Raw genomic sequence first — 20,303 nt, forward strand, 5'->3', positions numbered from 1 at the left:
AAAATACAGAAAGGTGCAGAATAGAATATACCCAGATTATTTGGGGGCAATGAGAAGGTTTAGATACCACCATCCCCTTTCAAAAATGAAAATCCTGGAAACAAAAGGTTCATCAATAATGCAAAAATACTAGAGGAGGGAAGAATGAAACACAGAATACGAAAATAATAAACACTACTCTAGAATGATGCACACTCCAAGAAATTAGAGTTTCCAACTTTGCACTATGACCAAAAATAAAGAAAATTATCTATGAACTAAGATATCAGAAAGAAGATAAAATAATAGAATAAAAGTTTTAAAGGAAGGGGGGTAACAAAAAAAAGTTGAAGACCACAGAGAGCTAAAAATAAATAAATAAACAAACAAACAAGCAAACAAATAAATAATCCTAGTCAAAATAAGTCAGACCTTGTCTCTTCTCTGTTCAAACCCAGCTGGTGTTTGTACATCTCAATCTGATGTAGACCAAATTCCTAAAATAATCCACAAGGCCCAGCCTGATCTTAGCCTTAGTAAGTGTTCTGACCTCAGCTCTCTATTCTTCACCTCACTTTCTGAGCTCCAGTTAAACAGGCCTCAAACATACTAGACATGTTCACCTCAGGGCCTTTGCACTAGCTCTTCACCCTGCCTAGAATATTCTTGACCCAAATATCTGTAAGTCTTATTTATTTGTCTCCTTCAAATGTCACTTTCTCATGGACTCTTTTCCTGACTAGCCTCATTTATAGATAACCCTTACTCTGGTACTCCATATACCCTCTTTTCTTGTTTTACTTATTTAGCTATACTATATTGATAATTATTTACTAATTCATTGTATTTATTCTGTGTCCTCCCACTAGAATTTAAGCTCAAGGAGAGCAGAGATATTTGGTGTATATTGTTTATTTCTATTCTCTTAGTACCTGGCATAGTGCCTGTCACATGGTAGACATTCAATAAATACATGCATTAAATAAATAAAGGAGAGAAAAAATAATTGATTGCAAAGCTCTCTATCGAAACAGTCAATTTCAGAAGACATATAAAAAAGGGGAAATATGTGATCCAATAATTTATCCTCAGCTCTTTCATGTATAAAAGCAACAAAATGGGGTTGTTAGATATGAATGATCTCAGAAAATACAGCACCTATGACCATGTTTTGCAAACTTAATAAAATTTTATCAAACTAAAACGCAGTTCAAAATAGACATGCTTAGGGATGGGGAAGCTACTTTATGAAAAGTCTAACAAAGTAAACATTCATTCCTTTTCAATTATGGCTGTGCAAAAAAGGACTATTGAAGTTGCTTTAAAGTTAAAAATTAAAGTTATAAAAAAGAATGTAAATACTATAGATCTTTAAGAAAAACTATACAATAGAAAAAGCAACACACATAATGAGCTTCATCAGTAGTCCTAGACGTAAAAGCAGAAATCTCAAGGAAGAGACAAGAGTCCTGGAAGCAAAAGGTACTGTTTCTAAACTTTCACACTGGGAGACTGAATTTTGTTGCCAAAATCCTCTTACAAACCATTTTGTTTGTGGTAAAAATAAATAAATAAACAAATAAATAGTTATATCCTGGGGGAAGGCAATTTGGCAATGTTCATAAACATTTTAACTATTTGTGAAATTGATTGCAAAAATGATCCTGATTTTTCACAGATGTGCTGCCCTTCCACACATACTCTAGACTTGGCCACGTAGCTTGCTAGCAAACTTGACACAAGAGACTTGAAGAGAAGCTCACATGTTTCTACTTCCTCTCGTTGACTTCTGTCTTGCCATGAGAACACTCCCAGGAGAACATTCCAGAAGCAATGCTAAGGCTCTCTAGACCAGCCAACAGTTAGTTAGTGCTCAACGTGGGAGAGCCCACCAAGATCACCAGGACCGCCTGGCCACCCCACGGCTGACTGCAGACACGTGACTCAACCTCGCGAAGAAGAGCCACGAAGCCAGTATGTCATCTTGTGAATAATAACAAATGATGGTCTTAAACTGCTATAAAAATAATGAACACATGGAGTTACTCTTTGAAAGCAGTTCTTCCTTTAGAAATGTATATTAAAGACACCCATACCTTCTCCAAGAAGGGTTATGAGATGTCTTTTCTTATGGCAAACAGGGCCACAGGAATATTTTTATGGCATTTCTGCTCTCATGAGTCCTTAGTGTAGCACTGTTTGCAGTATGGAAATATTTGGAAACTACATAAATGATCATCAATAGGAGAAGGGTTAAAAATCTTTTAGACTGGGAAAGAAAAAGTATGTGGCGATTAAAAAGCGTGACTTAGGCCCTGGTCAGTTTGGCTCAGCCGTTAAGAGTGTTGGCCCATGGACCAAAGGGTCTCAGGTTCAGTTCCCAGTCAAGGGCATGTACCTACCTGGGTTGCAGGTTTGATCCCCCGCTCAGAGTCATGCGGGAAGCAACCAATCGATGTGCCTCTTTCACATCAATGTTTCTCTCCTTCCCTCCCTCCCTTTCTCCCTCCCCTCCATTCTATCTTAAAAAAATCAATAGAAAAAATATCCTCAGGTGAGGATTAATAAAACAAAAGAAAAAGCATGACTTAGGCTTATATATTTTATAATACCACAACATGTATTACTAAGTAACAAAAATGAGATGCAAAATAATATACAGACCTTTATATTTTATAAATATACATATCTATATATGTAGGAAAAAATGTTTGCTAGTACATACAAATTGTTATTACTACCAGAGAGTCAGAAACAGGGTGATGAAAGAGTGACTTCCATATTTTTTTTTCTATTCTGTAAGAGGGCGAGGGGTGACTTCCATATTTTAAATGTATAATTATACACAGTGATTTTGTTCTTTAAAAAGAAGACTTTTTTAAGTGGACAGAAGGGGTTCTCTATGGCACCGGGCATTGCTCGGGACCAGCTAGTGTTTAAGGGCACCAAGGACCCAACGGACCCACGGACACTGCGGAGCCGCGCACCCTGGACTCAGCGAGTGCTCGCCCAGGGAGACTCCCTTCTGTGACTGCGGCTGCGGAACCATCACCACAATCTCCATAAAATTATGTTATTAAGTGCATCCATATTGTTTATGGGACATAGAAAACATGTTCATTTTCCTATTCGTGTTAAAAGCTGCTTGGAGGATTGATGGAGCCTCACTTAGAAAATGTTCCGGAGTTCAGATGAAGAGGTGTTAGGATAAATCATTACTCGTTACCATGCACTTACACGTACGCAGAGGATAACAATCAGAAATTGATTAATGCACTGTCTCTCTGTTGATCTTTCTGCAGCAGCACCTGGACCAAAGCTTCTGAGAGCTTGGCAGGGACGTAAGAGGAGAATGTCGCCTTCTCTTGCAGATGCAGCAGTCCTCACAGAGGGACCAGGAGGAACTAGGGCATGCAGAGCTTTAGGTGAGGTGCTATGGGAAAGAAGAAAAGACCTGGCCACCAAGGGGTCCTTGACCTCAGGCACTGGCTGCCCCTCAGTTCTAGCCCATGCTGCCCCAGGCTTACTTCATGGTGCACCTTTGCCCTCTCTGCCATTATGCTCATGAGACTTCCGCTTACTACAGGGTATTCTCTTATTTGGTAAAAATAAACTCTGATCAGGGCGACTGTCTGCACACAATGACCAGACATGCGTCATTTCAGAGTTATGCTGCTAGCTGAGCCCCCACGGAGGAAACCGAAAGGGGCGGGGCAACGAGCCTGCCACATTAAAGCAACTCACTAGGAAGTACTGCAAATTTCACACGTCTCTGTGTGACTGACAGAGCATTTGTCAAATCTGAGCCACCGCAGCTCTTGGCGTGGTACCCAGAACAAATCTGAACTTTTAATTAATGCTATTTCTCTTCTTGTTCCCAAATGTATAGTTGCAACAGCAAACTTATCAGCTAGCTGGAAAGTTGTTTCCCACATTAGCAATTTGAGACGAATTAGGCGGTGATGTGTGGGGGCTGTGGGTCTTTGAGCCATGACATCAATGGGATGGCGGTGGTCATGACAATGGAAGAGGGCTAGTGTGCTGGGTTGCACACTCACCTCCACCCTTCCCAGGGACACAGTGAACCCGCAGTTGGTGAGTGAGCCCTTTAACAACAGCGTGAAAGGTTGCAGAGTCTGAGGAGGAAACAAGTCGAAGAGTAAGGTGGGAAGAACGCAGATTCTCACTGAGGATCGGCACGGGGGCTCTGGGTTTACTAATGGCTGTACCAGAGTCCGTGTCACAGGTCATGCAGTCCTAACTCAGCATTAACTATTGGGGTGTTATTTTCAAGTCACTGATTTCTCAGGGGCCTCAACTTCTTTATTTGAAAAACGAATTCTACCATCACAGTGTGGGAAGCAAACTGCAGGGACAGTTAGTCCAACTGTATTCCAGAGGTTTGCTACGTGATCTCAAAGGTTTCTCTCAACGGCAGCTTTGTGGGATCCCATGATTCTCCTGGGGATGCAGGGACGGACACGGAAGGTGAAGAATACACGTACTCCCCATCTCAACCGCTAGCGCGGACACCACATCACACTGTCCTCAGAGGTCAGGGCAGTACTGTCAAGATGAGCGGCGTGTCTCACCCTCTGGTTATGACAGGAGAGAGGAGAAAGGTGCCAAGCAGAGAGTTGGACAGAGCAGATCATACCATACCTCTACACACAAGCTGCCACTGGTAGATCTTCCTTCCCCATCTTGCTTTGAGCTTCTCTCGAACTTTCCAAATCTTGCTGCTTTTACAGCCATGGAAGAAAAAAACCAGCCATGATAACCCTTCAAACACCTTTATCAGGATGGATTGAACTTACCAAGGCAAGTTCCTAAGGGACCATCTCCAATTAGGAACAACTCCCAATAAAAAGGAGTAAAAAGATCAAGATGATTGATAAGGGTCGCCGACTCGGCGGCTGGGGGTCGTCATAACGCAGTGAACTGTAAGCAGACACTGCTTGGAGTGAGCAGGAGCATCCCAAGGGAACAAATGTTCCAGATCTCTGGATGCAGTCCAATTTATCTGCAAAGTGGTTCCCTTGGTTACATGGTGTTTTAGGTAATTAAGTCCTTACGATCGGTCTCTGCTGACCTTACACCATATACAGTATGCAGGAGGAAGCCCAGCGTACGTACTGTCCCTGCGTTCTCGTGCTGATGTCAGTGGAGACACACAACAAACACGTTCGCGCTTGGGCGATAAGCCCACTGGCACTTTCAGGGTGGCTTTCCAAACCCACCACGCACACCTTATCTATGCTCGTGCATTTATACATTCAGGGTGGGTTCCAGCCCACCATGCATACCTTATCTATGCTCGTGCATTTATACATTCAGGGTGGGTTCCAGCCCACCATGCATACCTTATCTATGCTCGTGCATTTATACATTCAGGGTGGGTTCCAGCCCACCATGCATACCTTATCTATGCTCGTGCATTTATACATTCAGGGTGGTTTCCAGCCCACCATGCATACCTTATCTATGCTCGTGCATTTATACATTCAGGGTGGGTTCCAGCCCACCATGCATACCTTATCTATGCTCATGCATTCTATATGTTCAGGGGGGCGTTCCAGCCCACCATGCATACCTTATCTATGCTCATGCATTCTATATGTTCAGGGGGGCGTTCCAGCTCACCATGCATACCTTATCTATGCTCGTGCATTCTATACATTCAGGGTGGGTTCCAGCCCACCACGCATACCTTATCTATGCTCATGCATTTATACATTCAGGGTGGGTTCCAGCCCACCATGCATACCTTATCTATGCTCATGCATTTATACATTCAGGGTGGGTTCCAGCCCACCATGCATACCTTATCTATGCTCGTGCATTCTATACATTCAGGGGGGCGTTCCAGCCCACCATGCATACCTTATCTACTCACATGTATACTTTGATCCTTGGCTGGCTAGGCCGAGAATGCATACCTCAAAGTTACATTTTGTTCATCCACCAAACCCCCAATCCTACAAAGGGTGAACTTAGAAATGCAAGAAAAACACTCTAAGATAATGCAAACAAAGAAAAATAAAAGTAGGCCTGGCCTATGCACCACTTCATCTCATCATTTCTGCAAAATTACATCATCAGACCAGTGCCAGTTAGGGTGCAAAAAAATGCGAAGACCTTCAATCTCATAGTTAACATACAGCTACATACATTTATTAACGTGCATCCAATTATACACTTAGCACATGTACATTTTACTCTATGATAAGTAGATTTCAATAAAAAGCCAGCAGGCATGAAAAAACCATTGTCGTTCATTTTGACTTCTTCAGGAGTTTCAACCTACAGAGCAGATTAACCAGTCGAACGAATTGCAATGCTCTTCTCCCGTGCCGGTTAACTAATCTCAAACAGACGTATCTGTAGATAGTGCTAAGGCACATCTCAATTTAAAACCATGTAATAGGCTTAGAGCATGTCCACCCTGCTCCAGAACAGGGGATGGCAAAGCCTTTCAATCATATGCATCCCAGTAATCATGTTGCGACATTGTCATCCAGCCTCTCTGCACCTGGACTTCCTCCATGAGAGACGATGAGCATGATGTTCAGGAGCCCTGACCCTGCCAGTACCGCTTACTGCCTCAGTGATGGTGGGCCACTAAGCTGACTTCTCTGCAGCTCAGTTTCTTCGTCTTTAAAATGGGTACTGTTATGGGTGGAATTATGTCTCCCAGATCAATGTTGAAGTCCTAACCTCCATTACCTGTGAAATAGGGTCTCTGCAGATAATCAATCTAAGACGCGGTGGGTCCTGGTTCAATATGACTCGTGTCCTTATATAAATGGGAAATTTGACACAGAGTTAGAGACGTACAGAGGGAAGACAGCATGGCCTTGGGAGAGGTCATCAATAAGTCAGGGACTGTCTAATGCCACCAGAAGCTTAGAGCGAGTCCCAGAAGAGACTCTTTTTTATATCCCTCAGGAGGAACCAACCCTGCTGACACCTTAATTTTACACTTCTAGCTGCTGTACGATGAGACAGTACGTTTCTGTTGTTTAAGCCACCCAGTTGGTGATACTCTGTTTAACAGCCCTAAGAAACTAATACAGGGACCAATAACAGCCTCTTCCTCATGGAATTGTTATGAGGATCAAATAAGTTAATAAATGTAGAATATTTAGAACACTGTCTAGCGTATAGTAAGTAGTGAAAAAACACTAGTATTAATTCCTCACTGAGTTCTGTTCATCCTGATGTATATTCATGTATAATGCCAGAGGCTGGGACCAGTAAGACAGGCAGTTCGCACAAAGTGCGTTCCCCTGTTTTCCCTGCTTGCCCCCTTCACCCCCGGCTCTGTAGCTGCGAAAGTTTTCTCAAATTTTTTCTAAACCATATCTTATTCCCCAAACTGGAAAGTTTATAATATACATTTTCCCTACATGAAAGCGTCTCCTCTTGGCTCCCACTGCCCTGCTCTCTCGCGGATACATCAACTCGAGAGTACAGACCCTTCAGATCTCCCTCTGTTCCCGAATCAAAACTTTCTCGGAAAGATCTAACACACTGTTGCCTAAGGTCATTTTTAATCACCAATAGTTTAAAGTGTTATTATCCTCCACCAGAGTACAGTTTGAACAGGAATCAAAGTCTTAAACTCAAGAACGGGCTCTACTATTGAGGGATTTTTAGCCACGAGCTAGCGGTTAATAGAATTTAGAGGGCAGGGTGGAGATGGCAGACATCAAGGACCCCGCAGCCCCCTGAAGGCACCCTTGATTTCACAGTCTGAACCAACGCTGTCTCCATTGTGCTGCTCTGTCCATCAAACTTGGTAATTCAGTCAAATGACAATCACTTGGCCCTTACTGTCAAGTTTATAGTCGATAGACAGAAAATGTTCTATCATCACATAGAAATCCACTTGCTAGAATTCAGAATCAGAGGATGCAGTTGAGCCACCAGTTACGTCAATGCCAATGTGAGCAAATGGAATGTCAACATCCAGGGCCACCACCGTCTTGACTCTGCCTCCTGGTCCCTACTGCAATTCCCTCATCTATCAATGGCTTAGAAAAAAATGGCTAAGTTCATTCAACAGTCAGAACTTTGTGAACCTTAAATAAAAATTAGTTTACAAACATCTCAAGAGACATTTCAAATTAAGTAAACTGAAAGTCATTCTATAGGTTATATATCCCTCATGGTCCCAACAGAAAACAGATGGTATGCTAAAATTGGGCCACTTAAGAAGAGTTTAATTAAGGAACTCTTTGCAAGGATGTGGGCAGAGCGTAGGGACGCAGAGGAATGGTTAGAACCAGGGGCTGGTAACCTTGCAGTGTCACTACACTTCCAGCCTGAGGAGCAAGGACAGGGAGCACCTGTCAAAACCCAGAGAAGGGGAACTGTGTGGAGAAGGCTCCCTGGAGTCCAAGGATGCAAGCAGCTCATAGCAACCCAAAGGGAAGGAACCAGGAGGATAAATACCCTGACCTCACTCTCCTCCCTACTCTCTGATCTCAACTATGGGGACAGGGTTCCCCTTAGCTAATCTCAACTAGAAGCCAGAACACTAGAAATCATATTGATATAATGTTCCTAGCGGTCAGCATCCAAGATGTAGAGCAGAGTGGAGACTGTGGAGAGTGAATCAAAGAGGGGGTGTCTAGTGTAACACATGACCTTGGCTACATCAGGGCCTCTTCGCCCCTGCATTTTTCCATGTTTGGATCACAGTGGCCAATCCAGTGCTGCAAGAGAATCAGTAGGTTCTTACTGAGTGGAATTGAGGCTGAAAATAATATATTTAAGATAGATAAGCTCCATAGTTCCTTCCACCTCTAACATTCTCTGATTACTAATTTGTTCATTCTCCACAAATATTAGCCAATAATTGTAGCTCGACCATCACGAAGAGGTCACCATTGCTGGAGGGGAAATTCACATCTCAATCTTTAACTCTGCATTCTGTTCTCTCTCCCATGTAAAAATACCTAAACGAACTGTACAAGGGTTACTCAATGACATGCATAAAGAAAAGAAAGATCAAAATATTTAGGTGGAGACATGAATGCAGGATGATAAATGAGAAAAATCACTTGATTGCAAAAGTAGGCCCATTCAGGATATCTTAAGCTTATAAAAGAATAACTATGATGTACCATAATAACGAGATGGGCATATTTCTGCAAATATTTCTACAATTTTCAGTGCTTTGTTTCAGGAAAAGTTAGAGTGCTGTTCTTAGTACTCAGCTACTACTAATAGTTGTTCTGCATATAGGTAGACGTTGAAATGCTTAAGGCTGTTAGCACAATTAAGCCAGGAAGAGCCCTGTATGTCCTTCCAGATATTCCTTTCAAAACCACTCTCTATTCCTAAAGCTCTTTAATGGGTAGAAAACTAGTTTTTGAGTCATCCAACTCATTTTGCAATCAGCTCTCCAACCCCATAAATCTCAGGTGGATACTTGCTCGTCCCTGAGGAGTTACCCCGGGAGCATATGTTCCTGAATTAACCCCTCAGTGATTTTTACCTCAGTGAGTCCAATCCGCCTGCCTCCTTGCGTTGTTTTATACTAAAGTGTTTGTAGCCTGTGAAAAAAAAATCCTTTCGCCCTGGCCAGTTTGGCTCAGCGGTTAGAGCGTCGGCCTGTGGTCTGGGGAGACCCGGGTTCGGTTCCCGCTAAGGGCACGTACTTCGGTTGCAGTTTGTCCCCGGCCCTGGTTGGTCGTGCGGGTGGCAGCCACTCGATGTGTCCCTTCATGTCGATGTTTCTCTCTCTCTCTCTCTCCTTCCTCTCTCTCCCTCCCACTCTATCTGTACAAAAAATGGAAAAATATCCTCGGGTGAGGATAAAAAAAAAATCCTTTCTTTAAATCCCTTCAACGGCATCTCCAACTACTTTTCTGTTTTCCTATTTCCCTTTCCTGCTCCTCATTCCGGTGTATTCTTTATTCTTTACATACACTTTCTGCAGCTGCTCAGTGCAGCACTCGATAGCATAGAGTCACACTGTCAGAATTTAACAAAGTTCTTCCAACTTTTCCCTCCGCTGAGCTCTCTTCCCTCCCTCGCTGTCCGAACATTCTTTCCCAGTAGGAAATGGTGTTCCCAGAAACCCAGACTGACTTCATCTGGCTCCCGCCACTACTTCAGTTGCACAGCTGGGAGGAGGTCCCCGGAGCTCCGATTTGCAATTAAGTGATTTCATCTCAATACCATCCCTTGTAAGAAACAGCACTTGAGACCCATACTTCACTTCAACTTTAGAATTTGAAAAGAATAACACAGCAGATAGCCCTTCCTTGGAACACTGCGTTTAGAAAAGACAGGGAGAGAATGTTCCAATCGGAGTGAATGTGTTAGCAGCTCAGGGATGAGAGCTGATAAATTGTCCCCTGAAATCATTAAAAAAAGCTGTTAAAAAGTATGTTTGACATCTTAATAGGAAAATGACAAAATAAAATGTCAGTGTTCTTGCTTCCCTACCTGAGGCTCTACAGACACACTCTAAATGACGGTGACTAGCACCTGCTGTCAGGTACTGCCTCGCGCGCTATAAAAATAACTCCTCGGAATGAGCCAGAGAAAGTGTGCGTCGGCCATCTGTCTGCTTTAATTGGTTCTTCATCAGAATCCTACCATTTCTTGATATATATTCCAGTTTTGTCTCTCGATTGCCTCCAAACGACCTTGGGTACGTGGGGAGGACCGGCCACCTGAGCGCGTATAGGCAGCATCTGCAGCAAGGCCCGGCCAGGCCCCAGTTCATCCCCTCTGGTGGGCACAGGCACGGTGCCCACCTGCAGCTGCGCACGCCTTGCGCTCGCCCAGAGTTCTGTGGAAGAACCGTGAAGGGCTGGATTCAGGCACTCGCTGAGCTGTAACCGGGAGTCGGACCCTCTGCCTGGCGTGTCCGTGGCTGCCATCACCCCACCGTAAGTGGAAAGGAGAAGCGGAGCGGCAGAGGTCTGAGCACGGCCGCCAGGGCAGCTATAGTGGCAACACTCAGGAAGCAGACGTAGCCGTGCAAATGTGAGGTCTGTTCCACGTCCGCCCTGGCTTTCAAACCTCTCCTCTCCTTGGAGCACACAAGATCAGAAGATGCTCTCGTTCAAAAGATACCTGGAAAGTGAAAAGAGATGCAAAAGAACGGCTGAAGGGGACAATCAGAAACTGAGCGCTCTCCATGTTCAGTTCTAAGGTCCCTGCAGTAAAGCCGTATCACATGCAGCAAGAAGAGTGTGAAACGCTGCAAGGATTCACACCAGCAGAAAGTAGGTCCTCGGCCATACTGCCGAAGGAGGTGCTAGCACCAGTTTCCCAGTGAGGAGGAATCAGAAACTGACATCTCGACCCATGGATCCCTTTGTAGTTTGTCATATTTAAGTGCCCCAAAACATTCCTAGTTTCTTGAAAGAGTATAATTCTGATGTTCTTGGTAAACCCTTCAGTGGCCCTCATAAGTCCACTGTGAAATACCCCTCCAGTACGGTCATATACAGATCGCTGGTATTGGTGGGTCTCACCTGAATGTCTTATCTGGGAAGGAGACATAACAACATCAGTACAAACCACTCCAGGTCAGCAGCCCGCCAACGGCCGAGGCAGGATCACATCCTGCTGCTGTCCTCCCAGAAACCAAGGGTGCAGCCAGGCCACTCTGTCTGGGCCGTGCCTCCTCTCTGGTCCCTGAGGCAGGGCCCATCAGCACAGCTGTAACTGCATGGCCACCTCACCACACCGCGTCCTCCCTGCCCCCTGGCCGAGGCACCGCTGGGATGGGACAACGCAGGAGAGAGAGAGAGGACCTGAAGGACCTAAAGGTGGAAGTCTGATCTGCGAGCAACAGCTGAAGATGGTGGGAGCGATTCATGTATGAGGGATGAGGGGCATCATGTGCTCTCAAGGGTTTGAATTTAAAGGAAAAATAATTAAGTGACACTGGGGGGTGAGGGGGTCCTTCAAGTATATCCCAAACCCGACTCTGTGATGCTCTGAGAGAAAGTCCAGGCTGACTGGCAAGACGGAACCCCTCCTGATGAAAACACACACAGGGGTGGGCCAAAGGAGGTTCACAGTGTGAGTGCGTGAACAGAGTTCATTAATAAAGCTACTGGAATAATCATAACCTGCATGTCTTTTTCCATACGAAAAACTAAGCCTACTTTTGCCCACTCCTGTACACTGTATTCTAAAGTATCTTATCAAAGCCTACAGACTAATGTATTACAAACAAATTATGTAATTGGTATGAGGAGAGAGATATTTTTTCCCCTGCAAGGAAATAAGATTTAATTCTACAAATGTACAAGCCAAGAGGAAACAAAGAAAAAGTGGAACAGCACACCAGACCCGCGGTCCAGGACTCGAGGTCACTGTTTACCGCAGCCCAGCCTGCAGCAGCTGCGTCACTGGGGCAGGACCTGGGTCTGACCCAGACACTGCCTCCAGCTCCCGCCCCTGATCCCCGCTGAGCCCCGTCAGCCAGGTCCCCAGGGTTGGTCTGGGGTCATTGTGAACCTCAGAACCGGAGGCTGAAGCCAGGGCCTGCAGCTGAAGCCACCCACCTCGTTTGTGGTGTGAGGTGGAAACCGGCTTCCTTCAGGTCATTGTCACCCGCTGGCTGTAGCCCAGGCCTCCCTCAGGGGGTCTCGGGCAGGTGCCACGCTTCACCCTTTGCTGCTCGCTCTTGGCGGGCCACATGGGGAACATCGAGGGGTCGATGGGGAGGGGTGTCTCTCGGAAATACATGTGCTTGAGGCCGTCCTCTGCACTGACCCTCTGCTGGGAAATAGGTCAGGAACTTGTTCATGAGGTCGAAGCCCTGGTCTGACAGCAGGGCCCCCAAGCACTTGCGCAGGTTGTCGTTGGGGTACTTGGTGAAGGTCTTCTTCACTGCAGGGAGCTCATTGCAGCCAGGCCAGATCTTCTCCCTGGGGGTCCCCAGGTCCTGAAATACTTGGTTGATCTGGTCAATCTCTGACTTCCCAGGGAACAATGGCTTCTGAGTCAGCAGCTCCCCGAAGATGCAGCGCACAGACCACATGTCCACAGCTGTGGAGTACTCCTTGGCACCCAGGAGAAGCTCCAGAGTGCGGTACCCGTGTCACAACGACTAGGGTGTGAGCCTTCAGAGGGACCTGTACTCCCTCGCCAGCCCGGAGTCTCCCACCTTGAGGATGCTGGCTTGGCTCAGTTGAACGTCTTGAAGTCACGATGCAGGATCCAGTTGTCATGGAGACGCTTCACCCCGCACAGCAGCTGGATCATCAGGGTCTTCAGCTCCCCTGGCAGGAAAGGCTGCTTCACCGTCCCCCTCAGGCTCCTGAGGTCATGCTGCACACAGTGCATCACAATGTCAATCTGGTCTATGTTGCTGCCCACAGCAATCTCCCTGACAGTCTTGATACTGGGGTGCTGCTCCTTGAGAATGGTGCTGATCTTCATCACCGATGTGATTGACAAGCCCTCCTCCTTCTCCACGTTCAGCCGCCGAGAGCCACAGTCTCATCTGTCTTCTTGTCCTGTGCTCTGTCCACCACCCCGTAAGTCCCTCTTCAATCCCGTTCAGGCCCTGGAGCTCCCCCCACTCCGACAGCCCAGCAGGGCGGGCAGGTACGTGGGCAGCTCCTGTTTCAGCTCAGTGGGTGACAGGGCTGGGGAGTCAGGCACGGATCCTCCCTCAGGCAGGGCGCTGCTCTGTGGGGTGCCCTCACCTACTTCTTCCTCCCCTTCCCCACTTTCCCCGGAATCTCGGTCAAATGAAGATTCTGGAACAATGAGGAGTGGTTCTCAGTTTCTTGCTCTTCGTCTTCACTCATTTCTTCCTCTCTCACTTCTCTGCTGACTGTCCAGACACATCCTCGGAGTTGCTCCCGGTCACCTCTCCCCGCCGCCCCCTCCTCCCCCTCCTCTTCCTTCTCCTCCTCTTCCTCCTCCTCCTCTTCCCCCTCCTCTTCCTCCTCAGAACCTGACCCTGATTCCGCTGATGACGACTCAGGTGGAAAGAGATGATCTGAGTTTTAGTGACAGTGAAGGAGCTAAAACATGATCTACGCCAACACCAAACTCACTCTGCACCCTCCGTTCTACAGAGAAGTGGCGACCCACATCTACCGAAACACAGCGGGGGCGCACGGAGCCACAGAGGCCTGGGTTCAAACACGACTCCACACTTCTCAGCTGTAAGGCACCGGACAGGTTCTCATCACCTGCAAACCAGAACTACCTTCTGGGGAGGACGAGGGCAGATAATTACTATCTGTGATGGCCATGGCACCACACTGAACATGGTACATCAATACACATTACCCTTTTCCTTTTAATCTCAGAAATTCTTCCCCCCCCCCCTTTCTCATTCTTGTATCACCTTTATAAACAGCCTAGTGGTTCCCATTAGACTGAATGAAAATGAAGGCCCTGAATCTGGTCACCCAGGGGCGCAATGACTCAGTGGAGGCCCCAGGCCCTTTGCTCGGCCGCCTGTCCCCATCAGGCACAGGGAGCCCCAGGGGGCACAGCGAGGCAGTGATGTCTTTACAAAGTCCAGGAGGGAGGTTTTGGGTTTTATGTGAGGGTTTGTCTAGCAGCAGAATCATTCAGTGGGGCCCCACAGTAAGAGAATGTGTGGCCTTTAGGTAATCTCAGAAATTCTTCAAAAAAAAAAAACATTGACCAAGGAATGGACACTGGTTTACGTTTCTTAAATGTCAGTTCACAGATCACTTCCTGAGGTCTCAGGAGCTGCCATGCTATGGGACCCAGGGGCCTACAGAGAAACAATTAAGAATGACAGCTATGACCCTCTTCACTAGCTTAGGTTCCAAACAAGGTCAGCTTGCCCCTATGACATGACATTCACAGGAAGCCCAGTAACTCCCTCTGGAAAACTCTCCCCAAGCCTATCGTAAATTGTACAAAGATTTCACCAGGTGTTGGTTCATCTTCCAAATGCTCAGCAGAGGAGACACTGGGATGCTGTCAGACCACTGGCCCTTCTGGTCACTGGCCCTACCTGCCCAGAGGGGGCATCTAACGCTGTGATCATTCCGATCCTGCCAAACCCCCGCAGCCCACAGGTCGCCCGCACCTGGACCCCGGGTGATGATTTCCTCAGGGACGTGAACACTGGCCAGCGTTTCTGAGCACAACACCGCTCCTTGTGTTCCAGAACACGTCCCTCCCTCGACCAGCGGGATTGCGGGCTCTCTTCTGCCTTGGGGATCGCGGAGAAGAGAAATGATTGAAAAACCACAGGTGCTACTGTCTGCTTCCATGTGACCCACAAGCTGAAAATGATTTCTACGTTTTTTAAAACAGTTGTGTATCATTTCATGACGCAGGAAAAGTAAATCAATTTTAAATTTCAGTGTCTGGAGCACAGCCATGCTCATTTCCTGAAGTGTTGTTTACAATGACTTGGAGATTACAACAGCAAATTTGTTTCCTGCATTATTGTGACAGAGGCCATTTGGTCAACAAGTCCTAAACATGTCCCATCTGTCCCTTTACAGATCATGTTAACTGACCTCTAGGTTAGAGACTCAGTCCCTTCCCTTTCAAAAGGTCCCTGAGACCCTTATCCAAACTAGCATATCACATCTTCCTGAGATTTCTGCAAACCTAGGGGAAGACGGAGGTTTTGCTAGGCGTGAATACGGAGAAAGGAGCGGCACGCGCTCTGCCCGGGCACAGGGCGCACCCACCCCATGTCGCATGCCAAAGAGGTCGGCTCAGCTCTGCCCGGGCACAGGGCGCACCCACCCCATGTCGCATGCCAAAGAGGTCGGCACAGCTCTGCCCGGGCACAGGGCGCACCCACCCCATGTCGCATGCCAAAGAGGTCGGCACAGCTCTGCCCGGGCACAGGGCGCACCCACCCCATGTCGCATGCCAAAGAGGTCGGCACAGCTCTGCCCGGGCCCAAGGGACTCGTGGTCTCTGCTGACCTAAAGAAGCAGATCAGAGTTTCCACAACATAATAATCATAATGATGATGATGATGAAAAGTTTCTTTTCATATTAGCTCCTTGCCCTTCTCACACCAAAACAAAAATAACACGAACATCCATAACACTGTAGTAGAAAGGACCCTGAGCCCAGCCAGAGAAAGTCAGTCTAGTCAGCAGGAGCCCTTGAACATCCTGTAATCTAATACAATTCTAAGAAGAGGAGGAAAAAAGGTTAACAGGAAAATGTATCAGTTATAAAGGTTGTCACCAAGTCCGCTACCGATGCCTCCCTTGCTCCCTGAACCTCAGGTGATGTCAACAGGACTCATTCCTTCGTTTCCTCGGCAAACGTACCTGAGGAACTACTGCGTGTTACATACTTGGCCGGATTGGATCATTGTCAGCGGTTACCCAAACAGATACGGAAGAAAAGAAATCACTGTCCTCCTAGTTGACATCAAGCTGAGAAACACAGGCATTTTATTTTTTAAAATACATATAAAATAAGACATAAAGAATGTCCAGTGAGGCCCTGGCTGGTTTGGCTCAGCGGTTAGAGCATCGGCCTGCGGTACAGAGAGACCCGGGTTCGGTTCCCGCTAAGGGCACGTATCTTGGTTGCAGTTTGTCCTCGGCCCTGGTTGGTCGTGCGGATGGCAGCCACTCGATGTGTCCCTTCACGTCGATGTTTCTCTCTCTCTCTCTTCCTCTCTCTCCCTCCTACTCTATCTGAACAAAAAATGGAAAAATGTCCTCGGGTGAGGATAAAAAAAATAAAAAATAATAAAAAAAAAGAATGTCCAGTGAGGACTGGCGCTGAGGGAAACAGCACGGAAGGGAAAGAGGAGGGAGGGCACACGGAGCTTGAGATGCGCCAGCACCTCCCGGGAAGGAACTACTGGTGAGGACGTGAGAGGTGGGGAGGGAGCCAGGGGATGCCCCACGGGAAAGCCCTGCCCAGGAGGAGCAAGGGCAGCGCAGGCTGGGGGCTGGCCTGGTGGGAGGCGGCTCGGTTCGTGTTCTCGGGACAGCAAGGGGGCAGTGCAGCTGCAGAGCCAGGGGGACCAGTCCCTGTGCTGGGCGGGGCGGGGGCCATGCACAGTCTTTTCGGTCCTTGTCAGGCGTTGTCAGGACTCTGGCTTTTACTCCGAGGGCATTGCAAAGCCACCGGAGGATTTCGAGAGAAAGAAAACAAACAGGTAAGTGGTCTGAGTTATAGTCAGTAGAATTTCTCTCAACTGTAAGAGGCCCATGAGTGAAAAGGACACAAAGTGAAAGGAAGAAGCGTCTCCATTAGAAGACCGCTGAAGTAATGTAGGCAAGACATGGACCTGCTCTCGAACAAAGCCGTAGCAACGGAGATGACGCGGAGTCACTGAATAGTGGGTATACTTTATGTTTTTACAAAGTTGCCATAACCATTCATTCATTTTGCTTATTTATTTATTTATTTATTTATTAGAGCGAGACCTAGAAACATCCATGAGAGAGAGAAAGATCAAGTGGCTGCCTCCTGCATGCCCAGTACTGGGGATGGAGCCCGAAACCCGGGCGTGTGCCCTGACCGGGAGTCAAAGCGGGACCTCTCAGTCCACGAGGCGATGCTCAGTCCACTGACCCACACCAGCCCCGAGCAGTGGATATATTTTAAAGGCAGAACAGCTAGAATTTGATAATGTAGTATGAGAGAGAAGTCAAGGGTGACTCAGGTTTTTTTTGCCTGTGCAGCTGGAAGGATGGAATTTCCAGGTAAGGAGGTGGAGAAGAACAGATCTGGAGGAAGATTAAGAGTTTGATTTGGGACATATTGAGGTTGAAATGCCTCTCCCCAAACAGGAAAGGTCAAATATGCATCTTTACATACAAATCTAGGGTTCGGGAAAGAGCCTGATGCTGAGGAGTCATCCACGTGGAGATGACATGAAATCCATGACGCCAGGGAGGTTATGAAGGACTGAGCACAGATCGAAATGAGGAGCGGCCACCTGCCCGCCACCCTGGTCACAGGACACAGTGCGACTTGAAACCACAGCCACACCTTACTGAGATAGCTACACCACGCTTAACCCAGTGGCCTCGAGGACTTGGGAAATTTTTGAAATAAGAAAAGAGCAGTTAAAAGGTGTCTGAAAATGTGTTCACTTTAACTCACAGAAGAATCGCCTGAGTAATGGCTCAGGACTGACTTTATTTGAAGCCCAGTTGTAAAGTGCGGTGACCTCATTGCCAGCATAGGGGTGATCAGACGCTGGCAGGCGCCCAGCAGAGGCGTGTACAATGACAAAAGCTAGCAGTGACTGAGAAGGAGTCGGGTACCGTGATGAAGACGAAAGTCTGAGCTTCCTGGTGCTTCGCCCCTTGGGCTCCCCGATAAACAACGCTCCCACCGGATCACTGAGGCAGTCGGTATCTGCGGCCCATCTGGGCTAGCCTGAGCCAGGGGCCTCTTAGCGCTGCTTCAGACTGCGACTATGTTCGATGTGTATTTAGAAGGACCAAGTGCTGAGTGGGGACAGGTGCCGGGCAAGGCTCAGCCTCTCCTCGGGCATCCACGCATCTCTGCTCTGGCCCCAGTTTGCATACTCTGCTCCCCCAACAAGTGGTTCAGGGACCACTGAATGTCCTTAGAGCGTGATTCTTGAACAGGATGGCCATGCGATCCAGCTTCCAACCTGGCCCACTTCTGGGAGTGAGATGGGCGTTATCACAACAGGCATCGACTGAGACGGTCGTAGGCGGAGAATAACATGTGGTCCGACCCACCGACACCCACGCTCCTCCACCCCATCCCCATTCCAGGCAGCTGACGGAAGAACTCCTCCCAACCACGTAAAATACACCCTGAGATGACTTCTGGGAACCACAATTTTCTCTATCTTAGAACACTTCCAGAAATATGTTGGCGCTTCTTGGAAATCTGAGACCCCATGAAACTTACTGCCTGAGCCATTCTTTGAGGCCTGGCTGTCATTCAGTGAACAGTCTGTATTGTAGGAGCCAGGGACAGTGATTTCCAGAAGGCGCTCAGGATTCGTTGAACGCATGTTTCGATGTGCTAACTCATTTGGTCCTCACAGACCAGCAAGGAGTTAACTCCCGGGACTGATGAATTCACTGATGCCCAGGGAAGTTAGGGACCTTGCTAAATTCACACAGCTAGTGGGTGGCAGCACCAGGCTTTTATTTTATAACCGTCTGGCCTCTCGCCCTACCCTCTTTCCCTGTGCCGCAGAGAGAACGTGGTGAAAGAAAGATGATGACATCTTCACAGAAGACGCGAAGGGAGCTGATCCCCCTAAGATGGCTGAGCCCAGCGAGAGACCAGGGTCCTTCCTCTGTCCCATTTCCTAAACTAATGATGTCAACACACAACCTGATGAAGAAAACATCAATGCCCTGGCCGGTTTGGCTCAACGGTTAGAGCGTTGGCCCGTGGACCAGTGAGTAGTGGGTTCGATTCCAGCCAAGGGCACGTACCCCAGTGCGGTTCATCCCTGGCCCTGGGCGGGTCACACGGGAGGCAGCCAGTGATGTGTATCTCACAACGATGTACCTTTCTCTCTCTTCCCCCCTCCCCCCACTCTATCTGAAGATAAATGGGAAAGTATCCTTGGGTGAGGATAAAAAAAAAAAAGGAAATGTCAATGATAATTCTGCATGTGACGCCCCCACCCGACCCCACTGAAAAGGCAGGAAACCCTCTCAAAGGCTCCTAAAGTGACTAAAAATACTCACCGAGAAATCTTCCAGGTGACACCGTAGGCAGCTAGATCTGCAAAAACACAGCCCACAATCATTAATAACCTTTTAACAGCTAGTAGTCTGTTCCCTCATTGAGGACTTCTCTCTCCTGGCTGCAGGTTTTCGACTTAGTCCAAGGTCTCATTACCAGCTGGCATTTGCCAAGACTGCCCAAACATGACGGGCCCCAGAACCACCGGGAGCCCTTGTTGAAATATTGCTGCCCAGGCTTCCCCACCCCGGGCTGGGGCAGGGCCAGGAATCGGTACTTCTAGCAGGACCGAGGCCCAGAGGGGTCAGTCCAAACACTCAGCTTCTGGGAATCACTAGACACGGGGAAGAAGAAGGTTGGTATGGGAAAAAAACACAACAATCACAAGTTAGTCTCCTGCTTTTTCTGGTAAGCTGCGATCCTTTCCGGCTTTCTTCTTGAGGTCGAGACCAGACAGCCAGACCAACCACAACCTTCCGTAGTGCCCTGAAGCCGGGCGCCAGCAAGATCTTTGTCAAGCTGGACACATGCGGTAAATGAGAGCAGGCCCCTCTGAACTGGGAACTCACCCCCACAGTCTATTTATAAAATCAAAGGCACTTTTCAACTTTAACCACCTGGGTCACCTCCAGCCTTCTCAATACTCAACGCCAAACAGTTTACTT

At 47.5% G+C, this 20,303-nt stretch overlaps 1 pseudogene; it reads right to left on the bottom strand.

Annotated features, from left to right (window-relative positions):
• Nucleotides 1–12,475: 12,475 nt before the first annotated feature.
• Nucleotides 12,476–18,949, bottom strand: LOC118643989 (annotated as a pseudogene).
• Nucleotides 18,950–20,303: the final 1,354 nt, after the last annotated feature.

This window comes from Molossus molossus, unplaced genomic scaffold, assembly GCF_014108415.1.
Source record: "Molossus molossus isolate mMolMol1 unplaced genomic scaffold, mMolMol1.p scaffold_m16_p_4, whole genome shotgun sequence".
NCBI classification, from domain to species: Eukaryota; Metazoa; Chordata; class Mammalia; order Chiroptera; family Molossidae; genus Molossus; species Molossus molossus.